Raw genomic sequence first — 22,864 nt, forward strand, 5'->3', positions numbered from 1 at the left:
CCTAATGCACCATCATCTGTGCTATACCATTGCCTGTTTGTCTTTGACTTCAAATCTCTACCAATGATTTCCAAAGATTCTAATTCCAGCGCTGTTGGGTGTGGGGACCCATTAATGGCCTGGCATATCAGCTGGACCATTCTGTTATGGACCAGTGCCTACCAATTCTAGTAGGCCATGTCTCTATGTATGATAAGCCATATACTTTTTTTTTATGAATCTGCAGGAGGTAAATAATAATGGTAAGAGAGGATGGGAAAAGCAACAGGTTTACCTCAAATCAAAGTTTTTTTCCATGCAATAATGTAAAAGTGACTACAAGAAATGAATAATAAATGTGTTTTCAAAGGAAAAATGAAGCCAGTACCCTTTTTTTTTTTTCTTTCAGAACTGGCATTTCATAGTCATTTCCTCTAATACTAATTAGTAGCAATTAGAGAAGAAACATGATCTTGCAGGAGAAACCCTGTTTTATTCAGAATTATTGTTACAGTTTCAAATTTTCTTCCTTTGTTCCCTTCCATTTGTACTTATCCTTGATAGAGGTAAAATAGCTGTGTAAAAGTTATCAACACTATTTGTATGATAACTCTGAGGCTTCTGCCACTGCAATATTTGGAGCCCTTTGTGCCAAAGAAATGTTTCAATGCAGAAAGCAGAGCAATACACTTGGCAGGCACAGAGGCTGTTTGGCACATTGAAGTGAACTCTGTTACAGACACATTGACCTGACAAATACGTGTATTGTCTCTAATACCTTAAGTTCAGTGGTTTTAATCCCTACCTTTGTGAGGATTTTGACAAACCATTCATTTGAAGGACTTCTGGGATGAACAGGTGACTCCAGTTCGCATAGTGATTTTAAAGCTGTGTCGCCTGGGTTTACTTTTTAATATTAAAGAGAAGGCATGCAGAGAGGCTAAGAAGGACCCTTTGCACACATTTGAAACTCTGCTTTGAAACAGGAATACGTTCTGACATTTAACTGAGAGTTTATTCAGGGATATATCTTTTAAATTTAAACTTTATTTAGTAGCAAAAGAGTGAAAGTATCTCAGTTAACCATACTTCTGACTTTTCCCTCCCGACAGATGGGAAACTATTAATATAGTTTATTTCTAATTCTCATGATTGTTACAAATAGTGCTCTCCTCCTGCACAACATTTTTGATCTGAAGAGCTAGAACAGTCAGCATGGGAAACAGAATCACCATCCTGCATCCAGATCTTCTGATCATAGTCTCTGGAGATGATATGCTCCAAAATGCAAAACCTCCTAGTAGCTACTCATAATTTCCATCACATAAAAATTAAATTAGACTTGATTGAATGTCTAAATTAAAATACCTTATTCTATTTAGGGTCCCTGATTAATCTTTTAAAAACTATTGTTCCAGTCTCCAGGTTTTCTCTAAATTAGCAATATTTCCTCTTCAAACCGCTCCTAAGAGGTAGGCCCTGTATCTGCACCAAGCAACATTAACTCCAATGGGAAGAGGAGCTTGCTCACATAGAAGTCACAGCTTTGACGACAAAGATTTAACCTTCTGATAGCATACATGTCAGATAAATTAATTTGCTTGCAAGGAAACTGCAGGAATAGGATTTCTTATTGTATGCTTGAAAATTTGAACTCACAAACCTGAAAAGAAAACAAACAGAGAGAAAAACTAAACAAACTACTTCCAAGAAACACAGAAGATGAGAGAAGGAAGCAGGTATTTTGTCTGTTATTTCATGACATGTTTCTAATTTGAAGGTAAAAAAATAACATTATTTTGATAAATACATAAGGGCAAAAAATGAAAGAAAATCTATCAGTCTGCAATGAAAAATAAGTAATTTAATCTTTGGAGTTGAAAAATAATTTAATTCTTTTCACATAAATACAATTTTAGGAAGATTTATTTGCAGTTCCCTTTGAGACTGATTGGAGTTTCAGGGGCTGAGCACCTCTGAAATCAGAATTTAAAAGCTTTATAATAACCAGCATCTTTCAGGATAGGGAATGCTGAGAGCCTGAAAAGCTGGAGCAAGCTGCCTGTGCTGTATGTCAGTTTGCAAAGACATTCTCCAAGGCTCAGAACAGACACAAAAGCCATGGGGGAGGAAACATCCCTACTGATTCAGCAGTGCTGCTCTTTGTTCTCTTTCTGATTTATGTGTGCAGCTCTGCATCATCCTAGCCACTGCGCAGCTGTGGTTTATCTTTTTCGATGACTGTAACGCGGCCTGTTGTTGTAGCAGCTGACCAGATGTAGGTGAGGTTCTTTAACAGCAACTAGTCCTTTCTGATGCACTTGGCTGCGGACCTGTGACTCCTGCTGCTTCTTTTTTTCCAAATACCTCTCAAGCTCCAAGGTAGTTGCTACCCACTGTTCTCCCAGCTTCTGCTGTCACAGGACTCACACTGTCTCATGCCATCCAGACCAGGGAGATTTGTTGCTCTTTGCTAGCCATAAGTACCCCATCATTGCTATCTTGATCAGCTGCTTCTGTATGCTGCTTCTGTACTTCAGAAGCCATCTTCCCACTCTACATCTTCAAAAAGATACTCCTCGTTATCACTGTTGTTGAAAATAGAGGCATGCACAGTCCAAATCTGCACCTGTCAGCAGACTCTAGCTTGGTTATTCTTCTTTTTATTTTCCTTTTCCTCGAGTGGGTATTGTGCAGCTGGGGATCTGAGAGTGACCTGAGCAAGTCTGTGTGGAGGTTTTTCCATGCTCCACATTAATCTGTTATCCCAGCCTTATGCATGTCTTGCATACAAAATGACAATCCACCAAATTGCTTGCTGATTTCACTCAGGCACACCCACATACAGACAAAATCCTTTATGGAATATCAAAAACTTACAGACTCTTTTGAAAAAAGATATATAAAGTGAGGTTTTTAATGGGAGCAGCTGGTATGTTATTCACTCTAGTTTCTGGCTTAACAGTAACAGGTTCTTTCTCCAATGAACACTTCTCTTCATCCTCATGAAATCTTTGCTTAGCCTTCTTCAATAGCCTTATGAATATTTTAAACTGTCTTCTACCAACAGTACTCCTCTTAAATATTATTTCCCATAACATGAGTTCTTAATTTATGTGCTACTCATTTGGCAAATGTCTTGCTCAGAACAATCATGCACTCTATAATTCAGATAAGCATTTGAAGAGGCATAAATTTTAAACGTGTGTACAAGTATCCTATGAATCAAGATGCAGTAAGGGAACAAAGATCTGTCCTGTGCACACATGTAGATTTTTCTCAGTATCTTCTACATTGCCTGTGTTTTAAATATGTTTTGTGCTGGGACACAAGAGCAGTGTGGGGCAAACTGCAGTGTCAATTTGTAACAGTTAGCTACTCCCTAGTAAATATTAATGCATGAGGATACACAGTAAAATGTAATTTAGACATTTATGGTGTGCCACTGTCCATATATATATTCCATCCATGCAAAGATACGGTATGCTATTTTTTTTCTTTTCCGATAGAATTCTGTCTCACTCAACTTTACAGTCAATTCTCATTGTCTATTGCAGCAGTCTGTAATATGTCTTATTAGACCATCTTTCATTGGAGGATTTTAGAAGTTAGTTATACTATATAGCACCCAAGAGAGACAGTTAAGAAATATGTTCTCAAGGAATCTTTTCAACCATCATGGAAATGTATCTTCTCTAAGAAAGAGGTACAAAATATACAAGACAAGGCATAGCAGTATGCATAATGGTTTCCAACAGTATGAAATGGAAACATTTTATGGAATTGAAGCTGATACTGTCCCTCTCATTTTTTCCAAATGAATCCTGGAGGATTTTTATGCATTACTTTAAAGGCCATAAATTACATCATGTTGACATCAGACTAATATTTTTAATACAGAAGCAAAATTTGCACAGTGATTTCCTTTCAAAATTAAAATCAATTAAAAATTGATGAAGCCACCATTTTAATTTAATTTCAACACAGTGCATTATACATTCATTGTTTGACCTACAGAGGCAGTTGTTTTATTGCTATTTGTCTCATAAGCACTTCTGTTGTAATAGTGTGCACTTTGTATATTTAAACCTGTTGTTAGATGTGAAAGCACTTGACTTCACTTAATGTATAGGAGAAAAGGAACTTACATGTTTTTGCCAAATCTACCTGGAAGCAGCAGTACTAATACGCTTTTTAAATAGGGTGAAAGATAGCAGGGGCCTTCAGGCCAGTAGTAAAGGCATTTTTGTATTCAGTATACTTTTAATCAAAATATCTGTCAATAGGTCTCAACTTGTCACTAATTCTGGACTTGTCATTAATTCTCTTGAGTTTTACTTGATCTGCTCCCTATTGTTTTGGATGATACATAGTCATTCCTTATAGACAGACATAACTACTTAGCCCAGAATTTTTAATTATTAAAATTAACATTTTGTTAATGTTTCCTACTCTTTATTTCAGTCTATAACATAGAAATACAGTTAAAGCGTTAGCATTTTAAAACAGCTTTATGTTGAGAGGGTTTGGGGGTTTTTTAATTGGTAATTTTTAGTCTTTAGGTGAAGTGTTAACTCTAGGAGACAGGCAGAAGGTTTTGTTGCTCTATTTCAGTGTCTGGAGAAATGGTGAGCTCCCACTGCCAGCTCAATGCATTTTTTCCCCCTGTGAGTGTCAGAAAGATGCAATGTTTCAATTAATGTACTGTGTTTAGACAGCAGTCAGATAAGAGGTCTGATACAGAGGGGCTTTGATGATTTCAAGTTACTAATTTATGACAGGGATACTGAGGGAAGGCAGCTTGGTGAGATTAGAAGAAGAAAAAAATCCCTGCCACATTTTGGAGAACAAACAGGATATGGAGCTCTGATTTTAGTAGAGTTGTTTGGAAGGAACAACAAAATTTATTTATATAGACATGATAATAACAGATGAGTTGCCAACCGGCCTTAAGGAAGTCTGACTAAGAACTGGCAAAGCATTTGGCCTGCAGAGTGGGAGGTAACTGGGAATACAGGATAAGTGGAGGAAATAAAAGGAGAGCAAGCCTTTTTGTCTGTATGTTCTGTTGTCATTCAGAATCTGGGCTGTGTTTCTTCTCCCATCTTTACACTGTCTTCTGGATACAGGCTAGAAAAGATAGAAAATATATCACTTGAATATCCTGTAAGAATTTCAGATTCTATCTTCCTTCTGCAAAGAGTGCTTTTCATAAGGCGTTTTTGGCATTAGAGGGAATAAACTGAGTTTTTGGCTTTGTTTTTTTAATTCTAAATGAAGAGAAACAGAAGATCAATATTTTTTTCATATGATAGCGTTCTGCAAAATGCTGAGGTGGCTATTTTAAGTACTGTATTTTTTAGCAAGACTGTCTTTCATTTTAATTCAGGGTAAAAATAGGATATAGTCATTTAAATGCATTGTGTGATAGACATTTTAACATCTAGTGCATTATTTGTTGAACAGCAAGAGTAAGTTTTTTGAAGGTATTACAGAAATAAAACATACTAAGAACATACTAAAAATAAGCTATATTTTATACTTCTGATTCACTAATATTTTGACATTTAGTGCTGTGCTCCCTAAGTGGATCCTTAACTTTTCCTGAGTAAAACAGTGATGAAATTCTGTGGACAGAACTTGAGATTGCAAGATACTTTTTAAACCAATGAACGGATAAACCTTTCAAATAATTTGAGGAGTATTTTGCATGTGGCATATAGACATATGTCTGAGTTTACTCAGGTCCTGTAGTCCTGAAATATTCATGTCATGCAGAAACTTCTCTGAATATAAATGTCATCAAAATCTGGTGCATTCAAATCACAGCTTCTCAACTGAATGTCATTTCTGTGAAGAACTACATTAAAACTCAGGTCTAAACACAACTAATCTTAGTTTAGACCTGGATCTAAATTGCAGAGCGGCGACCCATCTGTCCTCTTCTTAGTATATCCTATAGTGGATCAATCTCAAATCTGCAAGAAAAATAGATTATATTTTTAAGTAAATGTTAATCATGTCTCTGTAATAGTACCCAGTGCTGTTGATTTTGAGATCCTTTCTTTAAATTTGAATTTTAAAATCCAATTTTAAAGTTCTGTCTGGTGATCACATTGCTTCTCTGAGCTGTGTTTGAACAATCAATATATTGTATTCAGTTCTTGGAGTTGTAATTTATGGCTTTCAAAATTATTTTTTCCTCAAAAATTATGTAAATCTCTGTACAGACCTGCAGTAAATCCACATCAACTGGGATTCTGTTAGATTTATTTTATGTTTTATCTTTGTTCTTCACAGCTGAAATGAGAAATGTTTCTATTTTCTAGTGTGTCAGAATAATCTGGCTTTTGTGTCCTCTAAGAGGGAATCTACTTCAAATATGTGAACTTCTGTCTGATTGTGTAAACAACAAGAGGTACAAGGCTCAGTTCATGTTACCAAAACATGAATGAAAAGACATTTTTACAGTCATTTTTGCTATAATATATAGTTCTTATAGTTGCTAAATGTACACACATGTGGAAATAATAGCCAGTGAAACAACAGAGGTGTGATACATTTGCATATAACAGATCTTTACGGTTGTCTTCCCACAGCTATATTTCTTTGGTTTTAATCTAGTGTCTTAAGCCCCTAAGCAATCTCAAGCAGCCAACAATTAAAGCTCTGTTAAATATATTTCCATTTCCCCTAAGTATGGAATTTCCCCTAATCTTGCATATGTTAGCTTAGTGGGTGGCTTGCTCTTGGTATGTTTTTAGAGCTACTCCTCAAAAATTGGTGATAGATTCCTAAGTAAAAAAGCAATTTGTGGAAGAAGGCAGCAACAGAAATGTCATTTTCTCTCTGTTTCCCCATAATTGAAGTCTAGAGCCCTGTTTTAGTACAAGCCAGTGGGAACTGAAACATTCTAGTAGGTGTAACCTCATCTGCTCCATCCCTATTTCAAGCGTGCCCTCCTCGCCAGCCTGGTGACCCTTCACTCTTCCAGGTCCTTGTCAAATCTCTTGTCTAACGCTTCATCCAAGTTCTTGATCAGCTTCCCTGTGTTCCTGCAGGACCTTGAGATCTGATCGCCTCTGCTCCCCTCTAAATTCTTTTCTGTTCTTTGTCTGTTGTCTTCTGACACGCCTGAATATCGCATATTAACACCAAGGTAAAATCACCATTATTTACTTACAGAATACATGGCAGTGCAGCTTACTACTACTCATCCGCACCAGGGCAACTATGCAAGACTCACTCACAGAAAATAGAGGCAATTGCCATTTTTCCTTTGTTAAAGGTTGAATGAGCAGGTATTCTGGAAAAAGTCTTAAGCCAGTTCTGAATGTCACCGTGACCCAAAAGACTTGGCCTTATAGGAAATGCAGCTCAAGACAGGAATTACTGCTCCTTGACATTCTGTTGATGTAGCACACTGCAGAATTCTGCCAGAGAGCTATGAAAAGAAATAGGTTTCTCTCATAAAGCAGGCTATGAAAAGAAGATAAAGAAGATTATTCCAGCTATACAGCAGAGCCTGGATTTAAAATAAACAGAGACAAGCTGCATATATTTCTTAAACTCAGAACAATTATTTAACAACATCTGTGCTCTGGTTGGATAAATCATGACAAGCAATGCTCTGTCACAAAGGTAGTCCATGATTAACATTGAATCACTACTTTACCAAGCATGTCTTGTTACTCCTAAGATAACAGAAGGAGCTGCTTACTCTCCATTATACAGTTATCAGGTTCTAATCCTTTTCTAGATCATAATCTAGCTTTAGGCCTTCCCCCATCCATAGTTATGCCTCTAATTGAGTTTACTTAGCAACTGAATTATCTAGTTGTCAGTAACAAAACTGACAGACTCATTTTTCTACTTCTCAAACAGCTAGCCATGCAAGCAGCCATAATATCTGGCAGAATCTTGCTATTTGTTTGTTTGAACATTTATTCTTCATTGTCTTTCTAAAATACCTTCTATCTCTAAAATAATTTACAGGTTTCTATGGCTTATTGAAAGGTAGGAGAATCTGTCAGTGTGGTGTTCAACAACACAAACTGATCTAGTTATTGTATTAGTCTGCAATTATTTTAATAAGGAACTTTATTTACCTAAAACAGTCTACCCAGAATCTAACAGGACTTGGCAGTGCTATTCTATCTCAGTTCCATTCAGAGAAACGGTGTAAGCAAATCAGAGGAAGACAAGTACTCCTCCCTTTGAAGCCAGTGTTGAACCTGGAAGTGGAGATAGAAAGTATGATTTTGTCACTGACTCAAGTTGAAGTAATGCAGATCCAAACGGCAGTTCCTGGTCTTGAGGAAGTTTCAAATAAAACAGCAAGAGGAAGCAGACAGGTACAACAGAGGGATACTATCTTAGAGGAACAATAGAGAAAGTATTAACATGGTTTAGACAAGGCTCTGAATCAAGGGAAGTGCTTGGTTAGTTGTGTGATTGATTCATAGGATGGTGATATGTTCACAGCAATGCTAATGAATGGGTAGAGAGTCTTACCTGGCCCTTTTCTTGCCTTGCAAAGAGGAGAATTGTGGAAACTCAACCTACAGTCCAACACAGGCTAGCAGTGATTGCCATATTTAGTCTGACTCTGGATAGACAGAGAGCTGCAGCCCACTGGAAGGGTGTCCAAAAAGTGGCCATTAAAAGAAATCGAGGAGGGGGGAGTGGGTGAGGGAGGTAATTTTTTCGAAAAAAGGTGAAATTCAGACATGACATGTCAACTTTTCAGTTACCCAAATGCAACAGCACTGGCAGAGCCCAGAACTTATTAAGATCCCACAGTAAAGAAAACCTTTAGGTAATGATTCAGAAGGTGACAGACCAAGTAGGGCATGATGTGATATGCAGAATGAGAGAAAGAAGAGGTGATCCTCTTTCTGTCTCTCTGAACAAGGATGCACTCCTACAGATGTATTTAACTGTCACTATGACAAGCATTGTTCTTCTTCAGGGTGGAAAGTTCTTTTAATTTATCAGTATTATCATTTCAGGTTGGTACTGCCAGGGTTAAATCACTTATGTGCCTCTGATGAAAGTTTACAAATAAAGCCTAGTGGATACGGGAGCAGGCATACATTTCCTAGAAAATAGGTGTATAATAAAAAGCAAGCCACTGTCTGATGTTTACAAACTCTTGAGTACTTGCTGTTGCTACCTCATATTCCAGTAAAGCTGAGAGGGGAGGATGAGAAGTGCTGTTAAGTGACTGTTATAACACTGATGCTGAGATGGAAACATCCTGTCTGAATGGGGGAGCAGCTCAGATTTTAGTCCGAGTACATTTGACATAAAGCATTTTATTCATTGAGACTAAATAAAGTGCTTGACCCTCATGCTCACGAAAGAGGAAGTCTTGCTATGGGTGAAAGTTTATCTGTTGTGGTACAGGCCCCGGTTCTGTTTTGTTCACCAAAAATCATTTCAGTTTGCATTAACTTCCAGCAGGTGTTTATATTTTTTTGCTTTTATTGCAAAAGTGTAAAAACAACATGAGTTTCAATACTTACTTCATTGCTTTCCTGAATGGTGCCATAATGCCATTAAATAAAACTGTTTTCACAAGTGCTTCAGCTTCTCTGAGATTAGTTGAACATTATTTCGTAACTGAGTTAAAAGTATTTCCACAAAGTTATGATATAACACAAAATATGTTCATCTAATCTCCTGATCATCTGCAAGTATGACTGGCACTCCTAACATTTGCCAGAATAATAATGACCTTTGCTTCTGAGGACACTTTTAGTGTCTGAAATGAGAAATCTCAGCTTGTGAAGAGTTTTAGAAACTTTTTTTTTTTTAAACGAACTTCTAGAAACAACACAGCAAAAAGGGCTGGTATTTTTATACATGTGTGTGTGTCTTTCTGAGTGCCAATGGCAGTTTATCTGACTAACCATGAATGGTAATTAATCATACCAATATTTTCATCATAATATCATCTGCATTCCCTTTTTAATTCCTAGTGGCTTTCTTGGGCAAGATAAATTTACAAATATAAAAATCCCAAAAATTACAAAACATAATTGCTCCAGACACTGAGTTTTTCCAAATCTGCTTATTCCTATGACTGTAAATAATAATAGTAATAGATATGGTGTCCTTGTCATTGAAGTACATTGTTTCTTAAATAAAGCTTGGTGTACCTAAAATATTTCTTCAGATTCGGTACATGAAGGTACTGCTTCTAATGAGTCATAGAATAACTAACAAACTACTGCAGTTCATTTTACTTGAACAATGCCTCAGTTCAGAATTAGCATACATTTCTTTTAGACAGCTAAATGAGATTACCTCAATATAACTAAAGTCAGAATTTAGTCGCACACAAAACAATGTACAAAATTAAAGGTTATTGCCTAGGGCATTGCTTGTTTTTAGCTCATGCCACTGAACTATGCAGGCATTCAAGTGCACTCAAATGTGATCATTAAGTACATAAGTGGTACTGGATATCAGTGACTTGGAAGAATTAGGGAGAAATATGACCTTCAGAAATACATAAAATTTGCATAAACCAATAGTTTGTACTAGACTTTTTGTTACAGAACCCCAGCAAACTGCAAATCTAGATACGTTTTTATTATGTAATGATCAACATTAAAAATTCCATCATCAGAGCTAATAGTTTCGTGGTACATAAGGCATGATCAGAATATGCTGTCTTTATTGTCTGTATTAATGTCATCTTTCCATTTGCCGATAATACTAAAACCTTTTTTTATTAGATTAGGGGGATTTGACTTGGAAGATATACATACACTCTGATATATATGACATTGTTGAAGGCGCTTTTTCCTCCTTTAAAATGTGTTTTTCTCCAGTAAATTCCCTGTGGCATACACATTTTTGTTTAACATGTGTAGTTCCTTTTTTTCTCTGAGGCGAAATTGCTAGCCAATTGCTTTTTATTTTAATTTCCTTTGGATAAAACCCTAATCTACATCTGCTAGAGGCACAAGAAATTCTAAAGTGGAATCACTGGTGGAAAATTTTTTTTGAAATGTATTTTTCCAGAATAAAATTAGTTTGGGGATTTTGTATCAGAGAAGATGCACCCTACTGCAGCACATCTTTCAGTTGTTGCTTTATACAAGCATATCAAAGTAATATTCCTTTAACTTTGTTTTCTGTGTACATAGACTTTCAAGACACACCAAAAGTCAACATCATTTTAAACTCAATTTTCCAGTGATCACAAGTATTGCATCATTCTTGTTTTGATGAGTCTAGTATTTAACACTATTCACCAGATGAACCACAGACTTTTGTCAGTTAGAGAAAGATACAGATAGCTCAAATCTTTCCTCTTTGAGCAGAAAACACTGGAAAAGCCAGCTATTGCCCTCAGCCCGTCATAAAAATCCAGAGAGGTTCAGTTCTTTCCTTTCTCTTATTCACCTGTATGAAGCTGTTGTTGGAAATGATGCTCTGTAAAGAGCAGCAAGGCAGGAGCAACAACAAAGCATAAACTGAAATTTATTACAACCCCACTGAAGAATATGACCAAATTAACATAAAGGCAGTTAAGTCACAATACGAAAGGTATGTGGCCTCTGTTCACATAAGAGCTGTGCTGGCTGAAGATCTTTTTTGCCTCATCTAAATATCCACAGTAGTGGCTGCTAAAATAACACCTTTCTGCAGAGCACCAGAAGATTGTCCTTTCTTATCAGACTCTAATTTGGCAACAGCAATGCACACACATGACTTCTAGGCTTGATTATTGCAATTCGTTATAGCTAAGAATGAAGCCATTTGCCTTGAGAGAGCTCCAGTTATATCAACCTACTCATTCGGCAGCCAGAGCTGCCAGCTCCCTGCTACCAACTTTCCACCCTATTTTCTGCCCTGGCTCTCTGCAGAATACACAATCCAATTCCAGGGTCTGATCTTTCCTGATGAGAGTGGGCTGCCTAATCAGAAACCATCACTGAAGCTGGCACTGGCTGGTGCCTGTGTTGGCACCAGCTGCTGAACATTGGATGCGCCTGGGGACTGAGCTGACCGCTCCCTTACAGATGGGCTCTCTCCACCTCTTTTCCAAGCCAGGCTTCTGAGTTGTTTGCCTAATCAAACCGCCCACTGCAATGAGGATGTTTTGCATGCACTCAAAATGAGCAGGATTCCAGTATCTTTCTTCTTCTGGAGAATATTTAGTTAATTAAGATGCTGAAATGGAACTGGGACATTTATAGTTATTATCTAAATTTTTATTGTTTGTCAATGTTTTTTGTCTGAAAATAGTATCTTATGTTACTGGGGTTCATAAAAGACTGTGCAAGTGTTGCTTGCCACTTATTATACACACAGATTCTGTGATCAGAGACTCATGAGACTGAACTGACACAGGATAGACCTCTGAGAGCAGCTAGCGGCAGACATCTAAACAAAGAGCATTGAAATTGGGTAAGCATACAGAGACAATTTCCTTGATATTTCTTCCCAATTTCCTACAGTTTTTTCCTTAGGAACTTCCTGAAAGGATTGTCAATGTTTTCATGTTTAATAGACTTTTGGTATAGTATATATAAATTATATATAAGGTAGAAAATGGTTATGAACAAATGGTCATTTCCCTTGCCAAAGACACGACAAGAATAGTCATAAGCATGAGACTACATTAGATCTGGAGAAACAAAAATTGAAGGGTCATCTGGTCCACAGAAAGCCAAACGGAGATCAAAACTTCAGTTTTTCTTCATTCCGCAGTCTATACATATTAGCTGTCTTCAGGAATGGAAGCTCACTGACAGTTTTCAAATCCTCTCCTAGGAAGGAGCAGCAGGGAGTATATTGCTCTCGGTTACACACAGTGCAGCCATGCTGAAGCCAGAGCAAGACCAAGCATTGCTTACAGACACAACAAACCCCATTATATTAGTAATTAAGCAAGAATTTCACTCACAGTTCTATCACTAATCTTTATATTCCCCATATACAAATATCCTCTCTCTATATATACTGCTGAAAATAGGAATGTGGCATGGTTGTGCTAGGTCACACCAGGGGTGAGTTCTCTCCCATCTGTGATGCTGAGGGAAGAATGTAGGAATAGATACAGTGCATGTGTATGTACAACTAGTATTTCCCAGCCTGCAGTCACTTCCAGTCCTGGAGCATTTTGAGATTAGTGTAGTTTTGGCAAATGTTTTCCTCTTCTGGAGTTCTTTTCGAGACACAGGCACTAGAAGACTACTTTCATTCAGTTTGCCTATCTGACTATTATTGAGCACTAAGTTGACTTTTTCATACAACTGTTGTAACACCAAGATTTGTTAGTTGTAATGTTCGGCTTGGAACTCGTCATTTCATGTATGATTGCTGTGCATAATTTATTTAATTTATTTATATTCAATTTCCCCTGCCACATTATTTGCTCAGTCACTTAATCTTGTGAGATTCTTCTGCAATTCTGGCTGTGTTTTTGCAAATTATGAATCTCAGAACAGAAGACATAGAAAGTATTCCATGGGCACCGAAAAATTTAAAAGAAGTCATAGTAGAAATGCCATATTATGAAAAAGAAAGTAAAATTGCAATCTGGGAAATAAATGGAGATCATGTAAGAGCACCAAAAAAAATCAATAGATTTTGACTGACTTATTCTAAAACAAAGAAGACAGTTTATGCAGCATTACAAGAGGAGTGGATGTGATCCACTATGTTTAGATCAGCTTCTTTTTAAGCAGTAGCACAAATAATTAAGTCAGAATCTGGTAAGAATGACCCTATTCCAATCACATTATAGGAAGAAGTATTTGGAAATCTGATGAATGTCCTGTCCCATTTTACCCACTCCACAGCCATTGAGCTTTAGACGGTTTATCTCCAAACCTTTGGAGATTCTTCTATTACTAATTTTCGTACTGGTTATGGAGAAAATAAGTTTTAATATTTTAAACCCAAACTTCTAATATCCTAAAAAATTATAGACAGCAAGTAAAGGACAAACTATGGGATCTTTTTTAAAGATATTACTGAAATTTAGCAGGTAGTAGTACACTGTAAATAGCTCCTTAGAAATGCAGCCATTAAAGGCAACTCCCTATCACAAAGCTTGGACAAACACAGTTCTAAGAATATTGCTTGCTTTTCACTATGTAATTGGCATTTCTCAGAGCAAGGATTTTTAATCAGTGACCAAGTAGAAATGTTACTGTGACATCAACCTCTTCAGCTACCTAAATATAACTACAGATGCTCACGTGAAACATGAGTTATCTTTCTGCTTTGATTAGACAGGTATTACAGTACACAAGTAGGTTAAAGGTCTCTTCTGCTGTTTGGCCCCATTTCAGTTACTGCTGGGCCAGCACTAGTGCAGCCTCCTGGCAAAGTGTTGCACAGCTTACTCCCAAAGTGTCCTGTATCAAGGCTATAATAACCAAAGGCTAGGCTAGGCTATGCTTGAGCTCAAAGGGTAAGACTGCAGCCATGGAAAATCGACTGTTTCAATGACTGTCTTCCTCAGTGGCTGACATGGAAAAGAAAAGGGTACAGGATGTTGACTGCAGCAACCATAGTCACTTAAAAGGAAAGCTGAAAAATGTCAAGTAGCTAGAGAAAATCAAACTGCATTTTAAAAAGTTAAAATATCCATACGTACATGGTTGGCTGCATTTCCTGCTGAATGCTTTGTAGAAATACTGGACCACAAGATTTCCTGGTTCATCACAATACCTGCTGTAATTTACTAGGTTGTCACCTATGTTGTTAGAGCTAGAAGCCGGATTGAATCTGGAAGCAGTGTTCCTTAAATCTGTATTAGAAATCAATATTCAGAAGACTTTTCAAGACTAGAATATGATGTGGTTGTCAGGCAAACAAAGGAGCAGCAGCATGAATGACAGCCTTACTAAAACATTTGGCTTCACCTAAGGCCAAAATCATGTGTAAGTGGAATAAAATTGCCAGTAATGATCTTGGTCATTAATGTTTAATTATGCATTTCATTATGTAAAGTTCTTATTGTAAAGGAGTTCATTAGTAACAATTAGATTGCCTCTCTTCTAATTTATATGCACCTGTTCTTAATTACCATGGTATTGAAATCAATACTGAGGAATGCTTAGGTACTTTACATTCTACATAATGTGCTGCATACAACTAGGATTACACCACCTTCAGTGAGGTCTGCTGACATTGAATATACCTCCTGCTGTACAGCAGCATATGGTTATTAGCTGAAGATCAGGTTAACTTAACATCTGCAAAAATATGTACCTCTCTGTTCTGAAATGAGGTCGAATCATATCTTCCTGTAAAATCCAACTTTCACAGTGAAGACAGAACTTATCTGAATATTAAACTGATGTTTGTAAGCTATTTTAAAATAATCTTTTCTGTTTTCTATCATTTTTAACATCTCCCTTCTAGAGTCTCTGTCACTATTATATACCACTGATATATATAGTATACATAATATAACTGTTAAGTCAACTTTCATGGCATTCATTACCATATGATGCCCCGACAGCAATAGTTGCTAGGGATAGTAACTATGTGCCAACTGCAAGAAAGCTAGCCTCAGACATTTCATGTGAGACAACAGACTAAAAGGCCATTATCAATTCACTGCTCACACACATACTGGTTCAACTCTAAAAAAAATTCTAATTTTTCATACATAGCCAGACATTCTATATAGAAAGTCCCGTTTCTGTAATATTTAACTTCAAAAGGGTAACAGCGCTTTGTCATGTAATTAATGAAAATTTCATTTCATGTTTAATGAGTTATTATTATGTTTAACAAGCAAACCTTCAACAAGTAAGCAAATCTTAAAATAGTAACCCTTGTAACAAAGCATCAGTGAGGTTATAGAGCTGTGTCCTAAAATTGCTCGGACCCAGCAACAAACAGTAGTAGAATGAGAACCTTCCCAAGTTCTCTTTTTCCTCTAACATTTTGGTTTTGAAACCGTATAGCCCACTGAGATTTCAGACATGTTGCTACTTAAAGCCATTAAAACTAAGAAACGGTTTGTGGTGAATTGAACCTCAAGCATGCTGGGCACCTGTAAGAAGACAGGCATGGCTTTCTAGATTGTATCTGACTCCTCAGCTGTCAGGCAGATATTTGACATGCTTCAGGCAAAGTGTGGCTTAAGGTGTCCTTCCAGGTACCAGACCTATTCTGGTTTAGTCTTAGGTGTACTTGAGTCAGACCAATCACACTGCCTTTCTCTCTCTCCCTTCCCTGGCCATCCTCCCACTGATTCAAGCTACAGCAGCCTTAGAGCAATGGCTCTGTGTGCTGGATGGTCTTTAAAGCACTTAAACCTCTGATCTTAACTATGTGGTCACTCATGTTCTAAGCAAAAGGATTTTGACATATGCTCTCTTGAACCTGTCCCAGAATTCACAGAATGCACTTCCCCTGTAAGTGTAAAAACATGTAAAGAGAGGAAATGCCATAGCACCAATAGGGTAGCAGGAAATATTAGCAATAGTCCATGCAGTGTTTTTACCACAAAAAAGAAAACTGACCCATGATACACTAACAGACAGAAATAACAGAATCAACCTATTTTTCGTGGGAATCCAAATGAAAGTTCATTCCCAGTTAAGACTTAAAGGTATGATATGCCCATAATAAACGATAGCATATTATTTGCATGAGAATAGAGTTCTCAGGCACATTCTTTTACACAAATTAGAGTTTTTCAGTGCTCCCTGTACTAGATGTACTAAACATTTGCTGGTATCTCAAAACAGTACCACAAATTTTGCCTGTGAGATTCACAAGGAGGTGAAAGAGGGTGAAACTGTCTTCATAACAGGAGTCTGGTAGGAGGAACCTTCAAAGAAAAACTGACTGATGTAGCAAATACACAAAAAGCATAAGAACAAAACAATACTCTATTGTGGGGAAGCTACGATCTGGATCTGAACACTTCAGACTCAAGTAAATGCTAACAAACCAAATTAGCACTGGCAAACAACAGCTAGGGCTTGCTTCTAGTGTAAATTAAAGGTTATTCTTTAGGGCTTTTTTTCATGAAATATGATTTATAGATGCTACATCTGCAAGCTATATCTTAATTGCATTGCTCTGATGTTCTGGCTTTAATGTACATTTTTAAACATGAAGCTGACAACCTACCTAATAGCATTAATTTAAAATGTTTATTTAAATTATTGGTTTACATCCATTTCTTTACTTTTTTTAAATTTAAAATAGCTATTCAAATGAACAGTCCTGAAAGATCATTTTGTTCAGAAGGACAGTATCAACACTGCAAAAATGTCCACAATATAATTACATTGTCAATGTATTTTAAATTATGTAGATAATTACAGTTTATCTTCACAGAAAAATACTCTAGACAAAAATAATTGTCAGATGTAATCGCAGAATCGACTTGATTCTCTTGCTCAAATGTGGCAAATGTTGTTTTAGGGGTTAGTTTAATGCTCGTGGAAGACTAAGGAAGAGAAGCAAGTAACATAAGTAATATCCTTGCACCAGACAAGCACTCCTGCTTTTATCCTCCAGTTCACTAGAGACTGGTTGCTTCTATTTCTGGGCCTTTCCTGTGTAAACTGCTAGCTATATGGAACTGTGTAACAATTTTGTGACGTGCACAAATTACGTACTGGTCTCCCTCTCTCTTTGCACATAATCCCAGCTTTGTAATGCAGTACAAGGCTTTTGTCTGGTTTGGGAACAATCAGTGAGACTCTGTTGCTATAAAGCAACTAGAATTGTTCATTAATCTTCCAGTCCAATAGTTTTGTCTTTCATGAAGTAAAATTGATTTCCTTATCTGAGCTTGTGAAGAACTGGAATGTGCACCTTTCTTGATTCATAGCTCAGGATAGGCAGTAATGGAGAAGCTATGAAAGCAGCAGCTTTTAGGACAGCAGAAATGGCAGTTTTAGGTGCAGAAATATGATATTTACTCATGGGTGGACTACATATTGCACAGCAACTACATAGCACTTTAAAAATAGGAGAGTAGTTTTACTTCTGTGATGACAGAAAGTCTCTTCACTCACAAATGGATACTTAAATTTTAGGAAATAAAATCCTAGGGGAACATTAGCTTTTTTACAGATTTGGTTTATTTATTCTCTGCTGGAGAGCTTCACGACAGTTTATATAGTACAACAAATCTCTTCAGTTGCAAGAGGGATAAATTTATTCCACTGTGTTTGAATCAGCTGGGAAAATTAGAAGAAACTTTAAGTTGAACTACTGAGCAATTTACAGCTTCTTTTTCAAGACCCAGTAGACCCAGGAGTAGACAGCATTTTCACCAGAATCTTAGCTATTTTCTGACCAGATGGTAGGAAGAACCATTGGAAATCTGATTAATATCCTGTGGTATTTTTTACCTGCCCCATGGTTACTGACCTTTCAAATATTTCTCCAAACTTTTTGAGATTCTTCTGTTAGTAATATTAATACAGGGGATAGGTGTACCTAATATCCTTTTGGGCCACTACAAAAAGGAGTCAAATCTTGGTTCTCCTCTTTGATTTAACTGAAGTTCTGTGACAGTCTCCAACTTAGAAACTAATATTTGAGCAGCTATATTGTTTCCCATTCCTTTCCAATGTAGTCTGGGAGTGGCTGTACAATCCTAGTAGAGCCACCAACACAAATTCTTGAAGCAAAGCCTGAAAAAGAGGGTCTGTATTACTTCGAATTTAGCCTAGACTTTAACCTTTTATTCATCACCTACCTCATCTACTTTGCAGTGAAAATGTAAATTATTTAAGCCAAGAGTATAATTAGTGTTCCAGACCTAGATCCCAGTTCCACATGGCTGCTCTTTGACTAAATTCTTATTTTGTCCACTTTCAACCGAGAAGATACTCAAAGCACTGCATAAATGGTCTGTAGACAGACAAGAAACAGAGATAAATCAGCTAGGTATACCACAATTATTCCCTGCTCTGCAAAATAATTGCCTTTTTTCTTACTGTTCACTCCTACTTTCAGAACTGTCTGCATTAATAATGAGGTTGTGAATCTAGACGTTACTATAGCAGGGCATAAGCTCTGCTAAATTAAAGTTTAACAGTCACTGTCTGTGCAAAGATCATCTCCTCCATGGGTTCTACCCACATGGTTAGGTAGAAGAAGCAATAAAGAGTGTACTTGCATCTGTATTGCACCAATAAACAGAGCGGGGAATTTATACCACTAATGACAAAATAAAAAACCCACAAGAGGGCAAAAACATAACACAGACCTTTGATGGTTCTAGATTTTATTCCTTGCTCATGTTGCATAGTCCTTTATCCCATAAAAATACTTGTGACTACAGGAGGATAAACATTTTACAGAGATGTTACCCACAGGATAGTGGTGTCACTGTTTATGATTGTTTCCAGCAGCTGAAATCAATATCTGAAATGTAAATCAGACACTGGAAAACTAAAAAATGTGAAAGTGTCTTTTATCATGGCACTGGAATCTCTGACCCATGGACACTTGCAGTTTGAGGTCTCCTGATATCATGGTGGTTCTGTAATTTTTTGTAACATCAGCAGGACTTAGCTAAGCATGCAATGAGGAGGCTTGAAATAAATACCCTTCATGTTCAACACAGCCAGATTGTGAAGGTCACCTTAGGAAAAAGGAAATCAATATATACCAAGAACAAAGAGACAACACAAAATATAACCTACTATTATCCCACCATGCTGTACACAATTTACTGTCAACAAATGCTCAGAAATAACAAGAGAGATGGAGCAAAATCCCTCATCATAGTTGTTTGGAAAGCAAAGCAACTGTTAACAAACTCATTCCACCAGGGAGAAGTCTTGATCTCCTCCTATGAAATGGCTGACAACAGAGTTGTCTTAGACCAGGGCACAGGAGGGGAACCTTAAATAGAGTAAACTGGTTTTTACATTCTGTACATACTTATTTCTTTGAAATAAATGTTCTGCTTTACTTATCTCAATCTTCTTATTACCCTGAGATCTACTATGTGTATATGTTATAATCTAGTGGTGTTGTAGATATAGTTTGAAGGATCTGTTATAATGACACTATATGCAGAAAACCTGAACAAGAACGAGGTTATAGTCAGTAGTGCCTTTTCCTGGATTATATCTCATCTTCATTTACCACATTCTTAACTGACTTTGAGATTATGGTAGAACTGATTGCAGGCTGGGGTCTCTGAAGGACAGACAGGGTAAACATTACATAAGACCTGAAGTCATTTAACTCTGCAGATATAGAAAGGCTTAAGCAACTGTGCTATTCAGAAGGCATTACCCAAATTCCTCTCAGAGGAGAACTGCATGGCTAATGAACCACAAAAAATATACATGACATTTCAGAGTGCTAACTGCTTAACCTCAAAAAATCATGTTTTGGTCATCATTTCTGCAGGAATGAGTGAGATGGGTGCTTTTGGAAGTACTTTTGAACAAAGGAACAGATCAGTTAAGAAAATGTAACCTTGATACTTCCCATGTGCTTTGCCAGCTTAATGGCATCAAGACAGAATGAGGTATTAAGTATCATTACCATGGGGCTAAAGTGGAAGGCCTTTATTCTACAAATACCAGCATGGAAACTGAAGAGAAACCCAACTACCAGTGCAAGGTAAATTCCTGCGTTAAGAGAAGAAAATCAATGAGCTATGGCAGTTGTCTGAAAACCTTATTATTTCAATATATCACATTTATATAGACACTAATAATTATAATATAAATAAGTCAGAATAATGTAAACTAGCCCATCATATAACTCAGTATGTCAATGTTATTACCATAGCGTTACAATTACTGAAGTTTAATAGAGAAATATAAGACACACACAGAAAGTAATTGAGATAAAAGAGCACAGTAAATTGGTATAGTACTGCAGAGAGTGATGAGCCACAGTTATTAATTTCAACAATTACAAATTTATAGAGCAAATTCTGCTTCTCTTATCCCAATGAATGATTGTGTTAAAGCAAATAGTCCATATTCCTAATATAATTCCCCTACTTCCTAAATTTGGAAGGTTTGTTGAATATCCCACCCGGATTTTCTGCAGTGCTGAGCTGCTTGTGTTTTAGTGTTTCTTCTGCAGCATTAATTGCAAATGGGGAAATTCCTTGAAGTGCTGCAGAATGTTTCTGCACTTTTGAAGTGTCTGTCCTGAATGTAGCAGACATGCCATCAGTCTGCCTAAAGCTAAGGACATTCATGGATCTCAAATGAAATAAACTCATTCTTTTTTGTGTCTCACACTAAAAATACCTTTCCTTTACACTAAAAATACCTCTCCTTTACTATCCCTGGAGTTATATCATGTGCTCCTGCCCTTCTGACTAGATTCTCTGAAGGGAGGTAAAGAAAATTGTCTGGCTGTCAAGACAGCATTAAGGGGAAAAAAAAAAGAAAAAAAAAAAAAAAGAAGGAGAAAATAACCCAGTAAGAAGATACAGTAGTGGTCATATTTCTACATTTCAGTGAGAAAAAGCAGGACAGAGGTTTTGCATAACCAAAATAATTGTTATAAGGAACAAGTCAAATCCAGAGAAATACTAAAAGTCCAGCAAACAAGTCAGTCTTGTGGCACCTTGGTATGATTTACATCAGACAACATTTTCTGGAGAAGAATTTCCATTGGAGAGGGACAGGGAGAGGCTCTGCTTGTTGTGGTTTAAGGAGCTAAGGATGCTGCCTGGCTCAGTTCCCTTGGAAGTCAGATGAATGAGATTTTATGATTAATCAGAAAATGCATAAAGTGAAGTGGTTATGTGGTGAGATATCCAGCAAAAACCTTGTTGAGCTGCTCCTGCGATGAGCTCCTCCTTGCTGAGCTCACACATCCTGTGAGCTCTCCCACTTGCCCAGATATTTATGACTTTTCTAAAAGCCCCATCAAAACTCTCTGGCCTTATTGCATTATTGGTTTGTGAGTAGTTATCTGGTCTTAAAATAGTCTGAAAAATGAGGATGACCTAATTTTCCACACACCCACAACATTCAGCAATTAATTCTTCTGTTCCCAAAACAACCTTCCCTCCTGCTAGTTGCACATGTGTTCCTTCTGCAGCTTCTTTCACACGCTGCCTGCCTTAATCCCAGAGGGCCGCAGAGGATCCTCAGCCTGACTGCTCCACAGGGCAGGAAAAAGTGAGAGAACAGAGCATAACGTTTAGTGTGTCAGTTAGGGGCTGAGGAAAAAAAAAATAATAAATGCAGATATCCTGAGATGCCTCAATGCTTTTAATGAATGAAATTGTGCTGTGCAATAAATGCTTACAAAGAGAGATGGAAACCATTTTTTAAATATTTGCAAGTTCAATTTAGTAGCTAATACTTTGCATAGATATTAATAAGGGAACAACTAAGGATGGATGAGACTCAAAATACCTGTTTTGAATTTGAATTTTTTCAGGCAATCAGAAAGACAATTAAAAAGGATAATGTGCAAATAAGGAGGAAAGATAACAGCCTGAAAATTCATTAAAGTAGAGCCTCAAAATCTGTTGATTTGCAGAACCCCTTCAGTATAGTATTTAATAACTTTTGCAGCATTCCCAGGATTTACAGTTGGAAATCTTTAGAGTCTGGGAAAGATCAGAGGTTTGTGCCTGTTTACCAGTATCACCTATGAGTCTGAACATAAGGAAAAAAAATGTAAAGCTGGGAGAAGGAATTACTGCTGGGACATATGTATGCATTTTCCTGCCATGGTAGGAATGTACAGATTATTAATCTGGGTCACTTTTTCTCTGGAAGAAATTCAAGAATTCATCCATAGGCCTTATTTTTCCAGTTGCTTTTCTTCAAAGATTTTTAAGTGATCTCTGTCAGCGTAAATCTTTCCATGAAAGAGCAGCACCTACATCCTGTCCCATAATACACAGATCCTTTTTCAGGCTGCTTCACGGGAG

Source organism: Athene noctua, chromosome 7 (genome assembly GCF_965140245.1).
Source record: "Athene noctua chromosome 7, bAthNoc1.hap1.1, whole genome shotgun sequence".
NCBI classification, from domain to species: Eukaryota; Metazoa; Chordata; class Aves; order Strigiformes; family Strigidae; genus Athene; species Athene noctua.